The sequence below is a fragment of the Astyanax mexicanus genome, unplaced genomic scaffold, assembly GCF_023375975.1.
Source record: "Astyanax mexicanus isolate ESR-SI-001 unplaced genomic scaffold, AstMex3_surface scaffold_39, whole genome shotgun sequence".
Lineage (NCBI taxonomy): Eukaryota > Metazoa > Chordata > Actinopteri > Characiformes > Acestrorhamphidae > Astyanax > Astyanax mexicanus.
In genome coordinates this window covers 986,961-1,008,809 of record NW_026040049.1, presented here as the reverse complement: position 1 = coordinate 1,008,809, position 21,849 = coordinate 986,961, and the positions used below count along the sequence as shown (strand labels likewise).

Below are 21,849 nucleotides of genomic sequence, written 5' to 3'. Positions count from 1 at the left end.
GACTGATCTACAGTAGACAGATGATCTACAGACTGATCTACAGCAGACTGATGATCTACACACTGACCTACAGTAGACAGATGATATACAGACTGATCTACAACAGACTGATCTACAGCAGACTGGTGATATACACACTGACCTACAGCAGACACATGATCTACAGACTGATCTACAGCAGACTGATAATCTACACACTGACCTACAGCAGACACATGATCTACAGACTGATCTACAACAGACTGATCTACAGCAGACTGGTGATATACACACTGACCTACAGCAGACACATGATCTACAGACTGATCTACAACAGACTGATCTACAGCAGACTGGTGATATACACACTGACCTACACCAGACAGATGATCTAGAGACTGATCTACAACAAACTGATCTACAGCAGACTGGAGATATACACACTGACCTACAGCAGACACATGGTCTACAGACTGATCTACACACTGATCTACAGCAGACTGATAATCTACACACTGACCTACAGCAGACACATGATCTACAGACTGATCTACAGCAGACTGGTGATATACACACTGACCTACAGCAGACACATGATCTACAGACTGATCTACAGCAGACTGATAATCTACACACTGACCTACACCAGACAGATGATCTACACACTGATCTACAACAGACTGATCTACAACAGACTGATCTACAGCAGACACATGATCTACAGACTGATCTACAGCAGACTGATAATCTACACACTGACCTACACCAGACAGATGATCTACACACTGATCTACAACAGACTGATCTACAACGGACTGATATACAGCAGACACATGATCTACAGACTGATCTACAGCAGACTGATAATCTACACACTGACCTACACCAGACAGATGATCTACACACTGATCTACAACAGACTGATCTACAGACTGATCTACAGCAGAATGATGATCTACACACTGACCTACAGCAGACACATGATCTACAGACTGATCTACAGCAGACACATGATCTACAGACTGATCTACAGCAGACTGATCTACAGACTGATCTACAGCAGACTGATAATCTACACACTGACCTACAGCAGACATATGATCTACACACTGATCTACAACAGACTGATCTACAGACTGATCTACAACAGACTGATCTACAGCAGACTGGGGATATACACACTGACCTACAGCAGACATATGATCTACACACTGATCTACAACAGACTGATCTACAGACTGATCTACAACAGACTGATCTACAGCAGACTGGTGATATACACACTGACCTACAGCAGACACATGATCTACAGACTGATCTACAGCAGACTGAAAATCTACTCACTGACCTACACCAGACAGATCATCTATACACTGACCTACAGCAGACTGATCTACAGACTGATCTACAGTAGACTGATAATCTACACACTGACCTACAGCAGACACATGATCTACACACTGATCTACAACAGACTGATCTACAGCAGACTGGTGATATACACACTGACCTACAGCAGACACATGATCTACAGACTGATCTACAGCAGACTGAAAATCTACACACTGACCTACACCAGACAGATGATAATTACACTGACCTACAGCAGACTGATCTACAGACTGACCTACAGCAGACTGATCTACAGACTGATCTACAGCAGACTGATAATCTACACACTGAACTACAGCAGAAAGATGATCTACAGACTGATCTACAGCAGACTGATCATCTACACACTGACCTACATCAGACACATGATCTACAGACTGATCTAAAGAAGACTGATAATCTACACACTGACCTACAGTAGACTGATGATCTAAAGACTGATCTACAGCAGACTGATAATCTACACACTGACCTACAGCAGACAGATGATCTACAGACTGTTCGACAGCAGACTGATAATCTACACACTGACCTACAGCAGACAGATGAACCACAGACTGATCTACAGCAGACTGATGATCTACACACTGACCTACAGCAGACTGATGATCTACAGACTGAGCTACAGCAGCAGACTGATGTAGAGAAGACTGATTTACCGTAGACTGATGTACAGCAAACTGATCTAGAGTAAAATAATATACAGCAGACTGATCTAGAGTGGACTGATGTACAGTAGTCTGATCTAGAGTAGACTGATCTAGAGTAGACTGATGTACAGTAGACTAATGTACAGCAGGCTTATCTAGAGTAGACTGATGTACAGTAGACTGATGTAGATTAGACTGATGTACTGTAGACTGATGTAGATTAGACTGATGTACAGTAGACTGACTTCCTGTTGGTTTGGTCTATAGGGTGGTCTGCAAAGCTAACCTTTGAATGTGAGGAATGGTATATTATTGGATTTGCATTTTATTTTCAGCAGAAGATAAAAGCTGTATCTGTATCTTATTTTATTGTATTTGCATTTTATTTTCAGCAGAAGATAAAAGCTGTATCTGTATCTTATTTTATTGTATTTTTATTGTATTTTCAGCAGAAGATAAAAGCTGTATCTGTATCTTATTTTATTGTATTTATATTTCATTATCAGCAGAAGCTAAAAGCTATATCTGTATCTTATTTTATTATATTTATATTTCATTTTCAGCAGAAGATAAAAGCTGTATCTGTATCTTATTTTATTGTATTTATATTTCATTATCAGCAGAAGATAAAAGCTGTATCTGTATCTTATTTTATTGTATTTTTATTTTATTTTCAGCAGAAGATAAAAGCTGTATCTGTATCTTATTTTATTATATTTATATTTCATTTTCAGCAGAAGATAAAAGCTGTATCTGTATCTTATTTTATTGTATTTATTTCATTATCAGCAGAAGATAAAAGCTGTATCTGTATCTTATTTTATTGTATTTATATTTTATTTTCAGCAGAAGATAAAAGCTGTATCTGTATCTTATTTTATTTTTATTTTATTTTCAGCAGAAGATAAAAGCTGTATCTGTATCTTATTTTATTGTATTTATATTTTATTATCAGCAGAAGATAAAAGCTGTATCTGTATCTTATTTTATTTTTATTTCATTTTCAGCAGAAGATAAAAGCTGTATCTGTATCTTATTTTATTGTATTTTTATTTCATTTTCAGCAGAAGATAAAAGCTGTATCTGTATCTTATTTTATTGTATTTTTATTTTATTTTCAGCAGAAGATAAAAGCTGTATCTGTATCTTATTTTATTGTATTTTTATTTTATTTTCAGCAGAAGATGAAAGCTGTATCTGTATCTTATTTTATTGTATTTATATTTCATTATCAGCAGAAGATAAAAGCTGTATCTGTATCTTATTTTATTGTATTTATATTTCATTATCAGCTGAAGATAAAAGCTGTATCTGTATCTTATTTTATTGTATTTTTATTTTGTTTTCAGCAGAAGATAAAAGCTGTATCTGTATCTTATTTTATTGTATTTATATTTCATTATCAGCAGAAGATAAAAGCTGTATCTGTATCTTATTTTATTTTTATTTTATTATCAGCAGAAGATAAAAGCTGTATCTGTATCTTATTGTATTGTATTTTTATTTTATTTTCAGCAGAAGATAAAAGCTGTATCTGTATCTTATTTTATTGTATTTATATTTTATTATCAGCAGAAGATAAAAGCTGTATGTGTATCTTATTTTATTGTATTTATATTTTATTTTCAGCAGAAGATAAAAGCTGTATGTGTATCTTATTTTATTGTATTTTTATTTTATTTTCAGCAGAAGATAAAAGCTGTATCTGTATCTTATTTTATTGTATTTTTATTTTATTTTCAGCAGAAGATAAAAGCTGTATCTGTATCTTATTTTATTGTATTTTTATTTCATTATCAGCAGAAGATAAAAGCTGTATCTGTATCTTATTTTATTGTATTTTTATTTTATTTTCAGCAGAAGATAAAAGCTGTATCTGTATCTTATTTTATTGTATTTTTATTTTATTTTCAGCAGAAGATAAAAGCTGTGTCTGTATCTTATTTTATTGTATTTTTATTTTATTATCAGCAGAAGATAAAAGCTGTATCTGTATCTTATTTTATTGTATTTTTATTTTATTTTCAGCAGAAGATAAAAGCTGTATCTGTATCTTATTTTATTGTATTTTTATTTCATTATCAGCAGAAGATAAAAGCTGTATGTGTATCTTATTTTATTGTATTTTTATTTTATTTTCAGCAGAAGATAAAAGCTGTATCTGGTGCTTTAGTGCAGATGTGGACAGGAAGTGGTGGGGCTGGGCAGTATCATCACACTATCTTATTCATACACTGAAGTGGGTGTAAACAGATCTCAGTAGAAACTGCAGCTGATTTCCCAGAAACACGTCTAGTTGTAACACCATCAGTACTTTCAGCACAACAGGTCATTAATTAGCATAGCACAGTTTTTCTCAAAGGACTGTTAGTTCCATTATGTTTCATTCCAGAATTTACAACATGAATTATGAATTACATTCATTTTTATTTTGAATAAGATACGGTTATGTGTACATATCAGATGTTCATTTATAAATCCACAGTTTCATGATTGAGCAGATCTCAGGCACACGCAGATGCAAATCATAATATACTTTTTTAACAAAAGTATCAGACAAAGGGACGGTCAAACAAAGCAAGGTTGATACTGTTAAACAGCAGCAACAAACAGATAACAACCAGGAATGATAAACAGTTCAGAGGACAAAACACGACAAGACAGTATCAAAGGACAGATAAGAATCAATGCCAGTATTACAAAACAGATCTACAGACTGACCTACAGCGTACTGATGATCTACAGACTGACCTACAGCATACTAATAATCTACAGACTTACCTACAGCATACTAATGATCTACAGACTGACCTACAGCGTACTGATGATCTACAGACTGACCTACAGCAGACACATGATCTACAGACTGATCTACAACAAACTGATCTACAGACTGATCTACAGCAGACTGATCTACACACTGACCTACAGCAGACACATGATCTACAGACTGACCTACAGCATACTAATGATCTACAGACTGACCTACAGCGTACTGATGATCTACAGACTGACCTACAGCATACTAATAATCTACACACTGACCTACAGCATACTAATGATCTACACACTGACCAACATCATACTAATGATCTACAGACTGACCTACAGCGTACTGATGATCTACAGACTGACCTACACCATACTAATAATCTACAGACTGACCTAAAGCATACTAATAATCTACACACTGACCTACAGCATACTAAAGATCTACAGACTGACCTACAGCATACTAATGATCTACAGACTGACCTACAGCAGACTAATGATCTACAGACTGACCTACAGCAAAATAATTATCTACAGACTGACCTACAGCAGACTCATGATCTACAGACTGACCAACACCATACTTATAATCGACAGACAAGCCTACAACAGACTGACGATCTGCAGATTGACCTAAAGCAGAATGCTCATCTGAAGACTGATGTACAGCCAAATGATGATCTGCAGATTAACCTAAATCAGAATGATGAACTACAGACAGACCTATAGCAGAATGATGATCTTCAGACTGACCTACAGCAGACTGATGATCTACAGACTGACCTAAAGCAAACTAATAATCTACAGACTGACCTACAGCAAACTAATGATCTACAGACTGACCTACAGCACACTGATAAAGTTCAGACTGACATACAGCAGACTGATGATCTACAGACTGATCAACAGCAGACTGATGATCTACAGACTGATCATCAGCAGACTGATGATCTACACACTGACCTACAGCAGACTGCTGATCTACAGACTGACCTACAGCATACTAATGATCTACAGACTTACCCACAGCAGACTGATGATCTACACACTAACCTACAGCAGACTGATGACCTATAGACTGACCTAAAGCAGACTGCTGATCTACAGACTGACCTACAGCATACTAATGATCTACAGACTTACCTACAGCAGACTGATAAACTTCAAACTGACATACAGCAGACTGATGATCTACAGACTGATCAACAGCAGACTGATGGTCTACACACTGACCTACAGCAGACTGATGATCTACAGATAGACCTATGGCAGACTGATGATCTACACACTGACCTACAGCTGACTGATGATCTACACACTGACCTACAGCAGACTGATGATCTACACACTGACCTACAGCAGACTGATCATCTACACACTGACCTACAGCAGACTGATTATCTATAGACTGACCTAAAGCAGACTGATAATCTACAGACTGACCTACGGCAGACTGATGATCCACACACTGATCTACAGCAGACTGATGATCTGAATTCTGACCTACAGCAGACTGATAATCCACAGACTGACCTACAGCAGACTGATGATCTGAAGATTGACCTACAGCAGACTGATGATCTACAGACTGACTAACACCATACTAATAATCTACAGACTGACCTAAAGCATACTAATAATCTACAGACTGACCTACAGCAAACTAATGATCTACAGACTGACCTACAGCACACTGATAAAGTTCAGACTGACATACAGCAGACTGATGATCTACAGACTGATCAACAGCAGACTGATGATCTACAGACTGATCATCAGCAGACTGATGATCTACACACTGACCTACAGCAGACTGCTGATCTACAGACTGACCTACAGCATACTAATGATCTACAGACTTACCCACAGCAGACTGATGATCTACACACTGACCTACAGCAGACTGATGACCTATAGACTGACCTAAAGCAGACTGCTGATCTACAGACTGACCTACAGCATACTAATGATCTACAGACTTACCTACAGCAGACTGATAAACTTCAAACTGACATACAGCAGACTGATGATCCACAGACTGATCAACAGCAGACTGATGGTCTACACACTGACCTACAGGAGACTGATGATCTACAGATAGACCTATGGCAGACTGATGATCTACACACTGACCTACAGCAGACTGATGATCTACACACTGACCTACAGCAGACTGATGATCTACACACTGACCTACAGCAGACTGATCATCTACACACTGACCTACAGCAGACTGATTACCTATAGACTGACCTAAAGCAGACTGATGATCTACAGACTGACCTACGGCAGACTGATGGTCCACACACTGATCTACAGCAGACTGATGATCTGAATTCTGACCTACAGCAGACTGATGGTCCATACACTGATCTACAGCAGACTGATGATCTACAGACTGACCTATAGCAGACTGATAATCCACAGACTGACCTACAGCAGACTGATGATCTGAAGATTGACCTACAGCAGACTGATCATCTACACACTGACCTACAGCAGACTGATGATCTACACACTGACCTACATCAGACTGATGATCTGCAGACTAACCTACAGCAGACTGATGATCTGCAGACTGACCTACAGCAGACTGATTATCTGCAGACTGACCTACATCAGACTGATGATCTGCAGATTAACCTACAGCAGACTAATGATCTGCAAATTAACCTACAGCAGACTGACCTACAGCAGACTGATGATCTACAGACTGAACTACAACAGACTGATGATCTGTAGATTAACCTACAGCAGACTAACCTACAGCAGACTGATGATCTGCAGACTGACCTACAGCAGACTGATGATCTTCAGACTGACCTACAGCAGACCGGTGATCTGCAGATTAACCTACAGAAGACTGATGTTCTGCAGACTAATTTACAGCAGACTGAGGATCTACACACTGACCTACAGCACAGTGATGCTCTGCAGACTAACTTACAGCAGACTGATGATCTGCAGACTGACCTAACGCAGACTGATGATCTGCAAATTAACCTACAGCAGAGTGATCTACAGCGAACTGATGTTCTGCAGACTGACCTACAGCAGACTGATATTCTGTAGAGTAACCTACAGCAGAATGACCATTTGCAGACTGACCTACAGGAGACTGATGTTCTGTAGACTAGCCTACAACAGACTGACGATCTGCAGATTGACCTAAAGCAGAATGATCATCTGAAGACTGATGTACAGCCAAATGATGATCTGCAGATTAACCTACAGCAGAATGATGAACTACAGACTGACCTATAGCAGAATGATGATCTGCAGAATGATGATCTGCAGACTGAGCTACAGCAGACTGATATAGAGAAGACTGATGTACAGCAAACTGATCTAGAGTAGACTGATCTAGAGTAGGCTGATCTAGACTACACTGCTGTACAGGAGACTGATCTAGAGTATACTGATGTAGTTTAGACTGATCTAGAGTTTACTGATGTACAGCAGACTAAGGTACAGCATACTAATTTACAGCAGACTGATCTAGTCTAAACTGACCTACAGCAGATTGATGTTCTGCAGACTGACCTACAGCAGACTGATATAGAGAAGACTGATGTACAGCAAACTGATCTAGAGTAGACTGATGTACAGTAGGCTGATCTAGAGTAGGCTGATCTAGACTACACTGCTGTACAGGAGACTGATCTAGAGTAGACTGATGTACAGTAGGCTGATCTAGAGTAGACTGATGTACAGTAGGCTGATCTAGACTACACTGCTGTACAGGAGACTGATCTAGAGTATACTGATGTAGTTTAGACTGATCTAGAGTTGACTGATGTACAGCAGACTAAGGTACAGCATACTAATTTACAGCAGACTGATCTAGTGTAAACTGACCTACAGCAGATTGATGTTCTGCAGACTGACCTACAGCAGACTGATGTAGAGAAGACTGATATCCCATAGACTGATCTAGAGTAGACTGATGTACAGTAGACTGATGTAGAGTAGACTGATCTAGAGTAGACCAATATACAGTAGATTGATCTAGAGTAGACTGATGTATGTTAGACTGATCTACAGACAACTGATGTACAGTAAACTGATCGAGTGTAGACTGACGCACAGTAGAATTATCTAGAGTAGACTGACGTACATTAGACTGATCTAGAGTAGACTGATGTACAGTAGACTAATCTAGAGTAGACTGATGTACAGTAGACTAATCTAGAGTAGACTGAGGTACAGTAGACTGATGTACAGTAGAATACTCTAGAGTAGACTGATGTAGATTAGACTGATGTACAGTAGACTAATCTAGAGTAGACTGATGTACTGTAGACTAATCTAGAGTAGACTGATGTAGATTAGACTGATGTACAGTAGACTAATCTAGAGTAGACTGAGGTACAGTAGACTGATGTACAGTAGACTAATCTAGAGTAGACTGAGGTACAGTAGACGGATGTACAGTAGACTAATCTAGAGTAGACTGATGTACTGTAGACTAATCTAGAGTAGACTGATGTAGATTAGACTGATGTACAGTAGACTAATCTAGAGTAGACTGAGGTACAGTAGACTGATGTACAGTAGACTAATCTAGAGTAGACTGATGTACAGTAGACTAATCTAGAGTAGACTGATGTACAGTAGAATACTCTAGAGTAGACTGATGTACAGTAGACTAATCTAGAGTAGACTGATGTACAGTAGACTAATCTAGAGTAGACTGATGTACAGTAGACTAATTTAGAGTAGACTGATGTAGATTAGACTGATGTACAGTACACTGACCTCCTGTTGGTTTGGTCTATAAGGGTGGTCTGCATAACTAAGCTTTGAACGTGAGGAATAAGGGCTATTCTACTATAATATTTTAAATTCTTTAAAGTATCTCCTCTTGTTTAGATAATCAGTTTTGAACATCTCTGCTGGATTTTCTCAGTCAGTTATATGAGGTAGAGTCACCTGGAATTCAGGCTTTCAGTTAACAGCTGTGCTGAACTCAGTAACCTGAAACAATGGTATGGGGAAAACTCAACGTGCCCACTCTGTCCATCTCCAGCAAACCTTAAGCACATCCTGGTTGGCTGCAAGACAAGCCTGACACAAGGCCGGTACACTTGGCGTCACAACCAAGTCCTGAAATGTCTTGCAGCTACGCTAGACGCTAGACGAACAGCCGTCAATGCCCTACCCCTGCCATCCCATCCTGCAACTGCAAAAGTCTTCATCTGTGAAGGTGCTAAGCCAAACAAGACCAAGGCCAGTATAGCATCTGACTTTGGTCAGTTGGGAGGAGCACGAGATTGGATGCTAGTGGCAGACCTAAACCAACGGCTATGCTTTCCAATGGAGATTGCCAGTACAACTCTCAGACCAGACCTCGTGCTCCACATCATTGAATTTATTTTCTCTTAATGTTTGAGAACATCACTCATCAGGACCGCTCCAGGAAATGAAGAGTAAGAGTTTTTATTGTATGTTGGTCTGTTTACCCATTCACCCTTTCTAGTGGAACGTTTTCCCCTGAAAAAGCATTCTGTATCTGTTGAGTTATTTTATTGTATTTTTATTTTATTTTCAGCAGAAGATAAAAGCTGTATCTGTATCTTATTTTATTATATTTTTATTTTATTTTCAGCAGAAGATAAAAGCTGTGTCTGTATCTTATTTTATTGTATTTTTATTTTATTATCAGCAGAAGATAAAAGCTGTATCTGTATCTTATTTTATTGTATTTTTATTTTATTTTCAGCAGAAGATAAAAGCTGTATCTGTATCTTATTTTATTATATTTTTATTTTATTTTCAGCAGAAGATAAAAGCTGTGTCTGTATCTTATTTTATTGTATTTTTATTTTATTTTCAGCAGAAGATAAAAGCTGTGTCTGTATCTTATTTTATTGTATTTTTATTTTATTTTCAGCAGAAGATAAAAGCTGTATCTGTATCTTATTTTATTATATTTATATTTCATTATCAGCAGAAGATAAAAGCTGTATCTGTATCTTATTTTATTGTATTTTTATTTTATTATCAGCAGAAGATAAAAGCTGTATCTGTATCTTATTGTATTTTATTTTATTTTCAGCAGAAGATAAAAGCTGTATCTGTATCTTATTTTATTGTATTTTTATTGTATTTTCAGCAGAAGATAAAAGCTGTGTCTGTATCTTATTTTATTGTATTTTTATTTTATTATCAGCAGAAGATAAAAGCTGTATCTGTATCTTATTGTATTTTATTTTATTTTCAGCAGAAGATAAAAGCTGTATCTGTATCTTATTTTATTATATTTATATTTCATTTTCAGCAGAAGATAAAAGCTGTATCTGTATCTTATTTTATTGTATTTATATTTTATTTTCAGCAGAAGATAAAAGCTGTATCTGTATCTTATTTTATTATATTTATATTTCATTTTCAGCAGAAGATAAAAGCTGTATCTGTATCTTATTTTATTGTATTTATATTTTATTTTCAGCAGAAGATAAAAGCTGTATCTGTATCTTATTTTATTGTATTTTTATTTTATTATCAGCAGAAGATAAAAGCTGTATCTGTATCTTATTGTATTTTATTTTATTTTCAGCAGAAGATAAAAGCTGTATCTGTATCTTATTTTATTGTATTTTTATTTCATTATCAGCAGAAGATAAAAGCTGTATCTTATTTTATTTTTATTTTATTTTCAGCAGAAGATAAAAGCTGTATCTGTATCTTATTTTATTGTATTTTTATTTTATTTTCAGCAGAAGATAAAAGCTGTATCTGTATCTTATTTTATTGTATTTTTATTTCATTTTCAGCAGAAGATAAAAGCTGTATGTGTATCTTATTTTATTGTATTTTTATTTTATTTTCAGCAGAAGATAAAAGCTGTATCTGTATCTTATTGTATTTATATTTTATTTTCAGCAGAAGATAAAAGCTGTATGTGTATCTTATTTTATTGTATTTTTATTTTATTTTCAGCAGAAGATAAAAGCTGTATCTGTATCTTATTTTATTGTATTTATATTTCATTATCAGCAGAAGATAAAAGCTGTATCTGGTGCTTTAGTGCAGATGTGGACAGGAAGTGGTGGGGCTGGGCAGTATCATCACACTATCTTATTCATACACTGAAGTGGGTGTAAACAGATCTCAGTAGAAACTGCAGCTGATTTCCCAGAAACACGTCTAGTTGTAACACCATCAGTACTTTCAGCACAACAGGTCATTAATTAGCATAGCACAGTTTTTCTCAAAGGACTGTTAGTTCCATTATGTTCCATTCCAGAATTTACAACATGAATTATGAATTACATTCATTTTTATTTTGAATAAGATACGGTTATGTGTACATATCAGATGTTCATTTATAAATCCACAGTTTCATGATTGAGCAGATCTCAGGCACACGCAGATGCAAATCATAATATGCTTTTTTAACAAAAGTATCAGACAAAGGGATGGTCAGACAAAGCAAGGTTGATACTGTTAAACAGCAGCAACAAACAGATAACAACCAGGAATGATAAACAGTTCAGAGGACAAAACACGACAAGACAGTATCAAAGGACAGATAAGAATCAATGCCAGTATTACAAAACAGATCTACAGACTGACCTACAGCATACTAATAATCTACAGACTGACCTACAGCGTACTGATGATCTACAGACTGACCTACAGCATACTAATGATCAACAGACTGACCTACAGCATACTAATGATCTAAAGACTGACCTACAGCGTACTGATGATCTACAGACTGACCTACAGCATACTAATAATCTACACACTGACCTACAGCAAAATAATGATCTACACACTGACCAACATCATACTAATAATCTACAGACTGACCTACAGCAGACTGATGATCTACAGACTGACTAACACCATACTAATAATCTACAGACTGACCTAAAGCATACTAATGATCTACAGACTGATCTACAGCGTACTAATAATCTACAGACTGACCTACAGCATACTAATAATCTACAGACTTACCTACAGCATACTAATGATCTACACACTGACCAACATCATACTAATAATCTACAGACTGACCTACAGCAGACTGATGATCTACAGACTGACTAACACCATACTAATAATCTACAGACTGACCTAAAGCATACTAATGATCTACAGACTGACCTACAGCGTACTGATGATCTACAGACTGACCTACAGCATACTAATAATCTACACACTGACCTACAGCAAAATAATGATCTACACACTGACCAACATCATACTAATAATCTACAGACTGACCTACAGCAGACTGATGATCTACAGACTGACTAACACCATACTAATAATCTACAGACTGACCTAAAGCATACTAATGATCTACAGACTGACCTACAGCGTACTAATAATCTACAGACTGACCTACAGCATACTAATAATCTACAGACTTACCTACAGCATACTAATGATCTACACACTGACCAACATCATACTAATAATCTACAGACTGACCTACAGCAGACTGATGATCTACAGACTGACTGACACCATACTAATAATCTACAGACTGACCTAAAGCATACTAATGATCTACAGACTGACCTACAGCGTACTGATGATCTGCAGACTGACCTACAGCATACTAATAATCTACAGACTTACCTACAGCATACTAATGATCTACACACTGACCAACATCATACTAATAATCTACAGACTGACCTACAGCAGACTGATGATCTACAGACTGACTGACACCATACTAATAATCTACAGACTGACCTAAAGCATACTAATGATCTACAGACTGACCTACAGCGTACTGATGATCTGCAGACTGACCTACAGCATACTAATAATCTACACACTGACCTACAGCAAAATAATGATCTACACACTGACCAACATCACACTAATAATCTACAGACTGACCTACAGCAGACTGATGATCTACAGACTGACTAACACCATACTAATAATCTACAGACTGACCTACAGCAGACTGATGATCTACAGACTGACTAACATCATACTAATAATCTACAGACTGACCTACAGCAGACTGATGATCTGCAGACTGACTAACACCATACTAATAATCTACACACTGACCTACAGCAGACTGATGATCTACAGACTGACTAACACCATACTAATAATCTACAGACTGACCTACAGCAGACTGATGATCTACAGACTGACTAACACCATACTAATAATCTACACACTGACCTACAGCAGACTGATGATCTACAGACTGACCTACAGCGTACTAATAATCTACAGACTGACCTACAGCATACTAATAATCTACAGTCTTACCTACAGCAAAATAATGATCTACAGACTGACCAACATTATACTAATAATCTACAGACTGACCTACAGCATACTAGTAATCTACAGACTGACTAACAACATACTAATAATCTACAGACTGACCTACAGCATACTAATGATCTACAGACTGACCTACACCATACTAATAATCTACAGACTGACCTACAGCATACTAATAATCTACAGACTTACCTACAGCAAAATAATGATCTACAGACTGACCAACATCATACTAATAATCTACAGACTGACCTACAGCAGACTGATGATCTACAGACTGACTAACACCATACTAATAATCGACACACTGACCTACAGCATACTTATGATCTACAGACTTACCTACATCAGACTGATAAACTTCAGACTGATCAACAGCAGACTGATGATCTACAGACTAACCTACAGCAGACTGATGATCTACAGAGAGACCTACAGTAGACTGATGATCTACAGACTGACCTACATCAGAGTGATGTTCTGTAGACTGACCTACAGCAGACTGATCTACACACTGCCCTACAGCAGACTGGTTATCTACAGACTACAGCAGAATGATGATCTACAGCAGACTGATGATCTGCAGATTGATCTACATCAGACTGATGATCAACAGACTGACCTACAGCAGAATGATGATCTGCAGATTAACCTGCATCAGAATGATAAGCTGCAGACTGACACACAGCAGACTCATGATCTACAGACTGATCTACAGCATACTGATCATCTGCAGACTGATCTACAGACTGACCTACAGCAGACTGATGATATACACACTGACCTACAGCAGACTGGTTATCTACAGACTACAGCAGAATGATGATCTACAGCAGACCGATGATCTGCAGATTGATCTACATCAGACTGATGATCAACAGACTGACCTACAGCAGAATGATGATCTGCCGATTAACCTGCATCAGAATGATAATCTGCAGACTGACACACATCAGACTCATGATCTACAGACTGATCTACAGCATACTGATCATCTGCAGACTGATCTACAGACTGACCTACAGCAGAATGATGATCTACATCAGACTGATGACCTGCAGATTAAGCCGCATTAGAATGATATTCTGCAGACTGACACACAGCAGACTCTTGTTCTGCTGACTCACCTACAGTAGACTGATTTGGAGTAGATTGATGTACAGTAGTCTGATCTAAAGAAAACTGATGTACAGTACACTGATCTAGAGTCGACTGATGTACAGCAGACTAATGTACAGTAGACTGATCTAGTGTAGACTGATATACAGCAGACTAATGTACAGCAGACTGATCTAGTGTAGACTGATGTACAGTAGACTGATCTAGTGAAGACTGATGTACAGTAGACTGATCTAGTGTAGACTGATGTACAGCAGACTAATGTACAGCTGACTGATTTAGTGTATACTGACCTACAGAAGACTGATGATCTGCAGACTGACCTACAGCAGACTGATGTACCATAGACTGATCTAGAGTACACTGATGTACAGCAAACTGATTTAGAGTAAAATGATGTACAGTAGACTGATGTAGAGTTGACTGATGTAGAGTAGACTGATCTAGAGTAGACTGATGTACATTAGACTGACCTACAGCAGACTGATGATCTACAGACTGACCAACACCATACTAATAATCTACAGACTGACCTACAGCATACTAATAATCTACAGACTGACCTACAGCATACTAATGATCTACAGACTGACCTACAGCGTACTGATGATCTACACATTGACCTAAAGCATACTAATAATCTACACACTAACCTACAGCAAAATAATGATCTACAGACTGACCAACACCATACTTATAATGTACACACTGACCTACAGCAGACTGATGAGCTACAGACTGACTAACACCATACTAATAATCTACAGACTGACGTACAGCAGACTGATGATCTACAGACTGACCTAAAGCATACTAATAATCTACATACTGACCTACAGCATACTAATGATCTACAGACTGACCAACACCATACTAATAATCTACAGACTGACCTACAGCAGACTGATGATCTACAGACTGACTAACACCATACTAATAATCTACAGACTGACCTAAAGCATACTAATGATCTACAGACTGACCAACACCATACTAATAATATACAGACTTACCTACAGCATACTAATAATCTACAGACTGACCTAAAGCATACTAATAATCTACAGACTGACCTAAAGCATTCTAATAATCTACAGACTGATCTACAGCAGACTGATGATCTACAGACTGACTAACACCATACTAATAATCTACAGACTGACCTACAGCAGACTGATGATCTACAGACTGACCTAAAGCATACTAATAATCTACACACTGACCTACAGCATACTAATGATCTATAGACTGACCTACAGCATACTAATGATCTACAGACTGACCTACAGCATACTAATGATCTACAGACTGACCTACAGCAGACTGATGATCTACAGACTGACCTACAGCATACTAATGATCTACAGACTGACCTACAGCATACTGATGATCTACAGACTGACCAACACCATACTAATAATCTACAGACTGACCTAAAGCATACTTATGATCTACAGACTTACCTACAGCAGACTGATAAACTTCAGACTGATCAACAGCAGACTGATGATCTACAGACTAACCTACAGCAGACTGATGATCTACAGAGAGACCTACAGTAGACCGATGATCTACAGACTGACCTAAAGCATACTAATGATCTACAGACTGACCTAAAGCATACTAATGATCTACAGACTGACCAACACCATACTAATAATCTACAGACTTACCTACAGCATACTAATAATCTACAGACTGACCTAAAGCATACTAATAATCTACAGACTGACCTAAAGTATACTAATAATCTACACACTGATCTACAGCAGACTGATGATCTACAGACTGACTAACACCATACTAATAATCTACAGACTGACCTACAGCAGACTGATGATCTACAGACTGACCTAAAGCATACTAATAATCTGCACACTGACCTACAGCATACTAATGATCTACAGACTGACCTACAGCATACTAATGATCTACAGACTGACCTACAGCATACTAATGATCTACAGACTGACCTACAGCATACTAATATTCTACACACTGACCTACAGCAGACTGATGATCTACAGACTGACTAACACCATACTAATAATCTACAGACTGACCTACAGCAGACTGATGATCTACAGACTGACCTACAGCATACTAATGATCTACAGACTGACCTACAGCATACTGATGATCTACAGACTGACCAACACCATACTAATAATCTATAGACTGACCTACAGCATACTTATGATCTACAGACTTACCTACAGCAGACTGATAAACTTCAGACTGATCAACAGCAGACTGATGATCTACAGAGAGACCTACAGTAGACTGATGATCTACAGACTGACCTACAGCAGAGTGATGTTCTGTAGACTGACCTGCAGCAGACTGATCTACACACTGCCCTACAGCAGACTGATGATCTACACACTGACCTACAACAGACTGATGATCTACAGACTACAGCAGAATGATGATCTACAGCAGACTGATGATCTGCAGATTGATCTACATCAGACTGATGATCAACAGACTGACCTCCAGCAGAATGATGATCTGCAGATTAACCTGCATCAGAATGATAATCTGCAGACTGACACACATCAGACTCATGATCTACAGACTGATCTACAGCATACTGATCATCTGCAGACTGATCTACAGACTGACCTACAGCAGAATGATGATCTACATCAGACTGATGACCTGCAGATTAAGCCGCATTAGAATGATATTCTGCAGACTGACAGTAGGCTGTACAGTACAGTAGGCTGATCTAAAGAAAACTGATGTACAGTACACTGATCTAGAGTCGACTGATGTACAGCAGACTAATGTACAGTAGACTGATCTAGTGTAGACTGATATACAGCAGAGTAATGTACAGCAGACTGATCTAGTGTAGACTGATGTACAGTAGACTGATCTAGTGAAGACTGATGTACAGTAGACTGATCTAGTGTAGACTGATGTACAGCAGACTAATGTACAGCTGACTGATCTAGTGTATACTGACCTACAGAAGACTGATGTTCTGCAGACTGACCTACAGCAGATTGATGTACCATAGACTGATCTAGAGTACACTGATGTACAGCAAACTGATTTAGAGTAAAATGATGTACAGTAGACTGATCTAGAGTAGACTGATCTAGAGTAGACTGATGTACATTAGACTGATCTACAGCCGACTGGTGTACAGTAAACTGATCTAGAGTAGACTGATGTACAGAAGACTAATCTAGAATAGACTGATATACTGTAGACTAATCTAGAGTAGACTGATGTACAGTAGACTGATCTAGAGTAAACTGACGTACAGTAGATTGATCTAGTGTAGACTGATGTACAGCAGACTAATCTAGAGTAGACTTATGTACAGTAGACTAACCTAGAGTAGACTTATGTACAGTAGACTAATCTAAAGTAGACTGATCTTGTGTAGACTGACGTACAGTAGATTGATCTAGAGTAGATTGATGTACAGTAGACTAATCTAGAGTAGACTGATGTACAGTAGACTAATCTAGAGTAGACTGATCTTGTGTAGACTGATGTACAGTAGACCAGTGTTTTTCAACCACTGTGCTGTGGCACACCAGTGTGCCGTGAGATATTCTAAGGTGTGCCGTGGAAAATTATCTAATTTCCTTAATTGGTGATTACTTGCCACATTGTCAAGTGACAGTGTTTAAAAAGTAATGTATTTTCTTCCGTGTCAGTAGGGGCAGCAGATAGCTAATTGTCTTAATACTCTAAGACAGGAGATGTGACGCAGCTGTAGTGATGAGCAAGACAGGTGGACAGTGATGGAGAAGTTTTTGAAAAGGAATAATCCAAACTCTGAACAGGGCCCGGGACAAAACCCAGACCCAGATGAAGGCTCTAGTACGGGTGGAAGTCAAAAGAAGGCAAAGACAGTGAACTCGAGGCAGTACAGCGAAAGCTATCTTTCATTTGGATTTACTTTCACCGGGGATGCGGCGACACCAACTCCATTGTGCTTGGTGTGTGGCGAAAAGCTAGCTAACAGTGCCATGGTCCCAAGTAAGCTTATACACCATCTCCAAACGAAACATCCGACGCTTCTAAACAAGCACACGGACTATTGAAAATTGCTTGAAAACACAGAGAAGCAGGCAACTTTTATGAGAAAAACCACAAAGGTGAGTGAGCGAGCCCTCAAAGCTAGCTACCACGTTGCTGAAATTGTTGCTAAATCAAAAAAAGCACACTCTGTGGCAGAGTCATTAATACTACCTGCCTGCAAAGCCATTGTTAAAGAGATGCTCGGCTCTGATGCGGTAAAAGAAATAGCGAAAGTCCCTCTCTCGGATAACTCTATTGCCAGAAGAATTGATGACATGTCTGCAGACATCGAAAAAGCTGTTTTGGAAAAGATACGCATCGGTGGGAAATTTGCTTTGCAACTTGATGAGTCCACAGATATTAGTGGACATGCTCAACTCCTGGCCAATGTGCGTTTTGTAGATGGAGATGCCATTAGAGAAAACTTTCTATTTTGCAAGACACTGCCACAAAAAACTACAGGAGAGGAAATTCTTCGGGTCGCATCGGAATATCTTGACCAAGGAGGACTTAAATGGGAAAACTGCACAAGCGTTTGCACTGATGGTGCAGCAGCGATGGTCGGGTGCACGAAAGGCTTCGTTAGCAGGGTGAAGGAAAAAACCCAGATGTTGTTGTTGCACACTGTTTTTTGCACCAGGAGGCTCTCGTTTCCAAGACTTTTTTGGGAAAAATGACCATCAACACATTATACTGATGAAATTGGAACTCACCAGGACTGTTCCAGGAAAGGAAGAGTAAGAGTTTTTTCCCCCGAAAAAGCTTTCTGTAGCTTTATCTTATTTTATTGTATTTTTATTTTATTTTCAGCAGAAGATAAAAGCTGTATCTGTATCTTATTTTATTGTATTTATATTTTATTATCAGCAGAAGATAAAAGCTGTATCTGTATCTTATTTTATTGTATTTTTATTTCATTATCAGCAGAAGATAAAATCTGTATCTGTATCTTATTTTATTGTATTTTTATTTCATTATCAGCAGAAGATAAAATCTGTATCTGTATCTTATTTTATTGTATTTATATTTTATTATCAGCAGAAGATAAAAGCTGTATCTGTATCTTATTTTATTGTATTTTTATTTCATTATCAGCAGAAGATAAAAGCTGTATCTGTATCTTATTTTATTGTATTTTTATTTTATTTTCAGCAGAAGATAAAAGCTGTATCTGTATCTTATTTTATTGTATTTTTATTTCATTATCAGCAGAAGATAAAAGCTGTATCTGTATCTTATTTTATTGTATTTTTATTTCATTATCAGCAGAAGATAAAAGCTGTATCTGTATCTTATTTTATTGTATTTATATTTTATTTTCAGCAGAAGATAAAAGCTGTATCTGTATCTTATTTTATTGTATTTTTATTTCATTATCAGCAGAAGATAAAAGCTGTATCTGTATCTTATTTTATTGTATTTTTATTTCATTATCAGCAGAAGATAAAAGCTGTATCTGTATCTTATTTTATTGTATTTTTATTTCATTATCAGCAGAAGATAAAATCTGTATCTGTATCTTATTTCATTGTATTTTTATTTTATTATCAGCAGAAGATAAAAGCTGTATCTGTATCTTATTTTATTGTATTTTTATTTTATTTTCAACAGAAGATAAAAGCTGTATCTGTATCTTATTGTATTTTTATTTTATTTTCAGCAGAAGATAAAAGCTGTATCTGTATCTTATTTTATTGTATTTTTATTTCATTATCAGCAGAAGATAAAAGCTGTATCTGTATCTTATTTTATTGTATTTTTATTTTATTTTCAGCAGAAGATAAAAGCTGTATCTGTATCTTATTTTATTGTATTTTTATTTCATTATCAGCAGAAGATAAAAGCTGTATCTGTATCTTATTTTATTGTATTTTTATTTCATTATCAGCAGAAGATAAAAGCTGTATCTGGTGCTTTAGTGCAGATGTGGACAGGAAGTGGTGGGGCTGGGCAGTATCATCACACTATCTTATTCATACACTGAAGTGGGTGTAAACAGATCTCAGTAGAAACTGCAGCTGATTTCCCAGAAACACGTCTAGTTGTAACACCATCAGTACTTTCAGCACAACAGGTCATTAATTAGCATAGCACAGTTTTTCACTTGGTGAATTTCTTAAATCTGAATAATTTATTAATTTATTCTTTCTATTATGTGAATTTAGTGTAGCTGTCTGTTTACATTTTTGGACATTGGCTGGCAAAAGTATTCATACCCCTTGAACTTATTCACATTTTAATATATTTTATTGAGATCTTAAGTGATAAATTAACACAAAGTAGAACATAATAATGAATTAGAACGAAAATGATTCATGTTTTTTTAAGGTTATCAAGGTTTTGGGTTCCTTGAATAATTATGGTGGAGTCATTAACACTGATCTTAACTGAGGCTTTAGTGAGATCCTGCAGTTCTTTAAATGTTGTTCTGGGTTCTTTTTTATGGATCTCCTGGATGAGTTCTTCATGCTCTTTTGGAGTAATTTTGTCAGTCGGTCACCAGTGTTCCATGTTTTCTCCATTAATGAATAAAAGTGAATCACTGTGGTCCTAGCAGGAAGACTCTAGAGACAAAAGTGCGGTTGAAAAGTTTTAATCTCAATAAACACGTGTAGTG

General features: G+C 37.1%; 1 long non-coding RNA gene across 1 annotated transcript; it reads right to left on the bottom strand.

Moving 5' to 3' along the window:
* Positions 1-4,965: 4,965 nt before the first annotated feature.
* Positions 4,966-12,769, bottom strand: LOC125794097 (uncharacterized). The gene is made up of 3 exons (XR_007433609.1): positions 12,732-12,769; positions 12,402-12,431; positions 4,966-5,066 (listed from the first exon to the last, which is right to left on the bottom strand). It is a non-coding gene; the product is annotated as an uncharacterized LOC125794097 (long non-coding RNA).
* Positions 12,770-21,849: the final 9,080 nt, after the last annotated feature.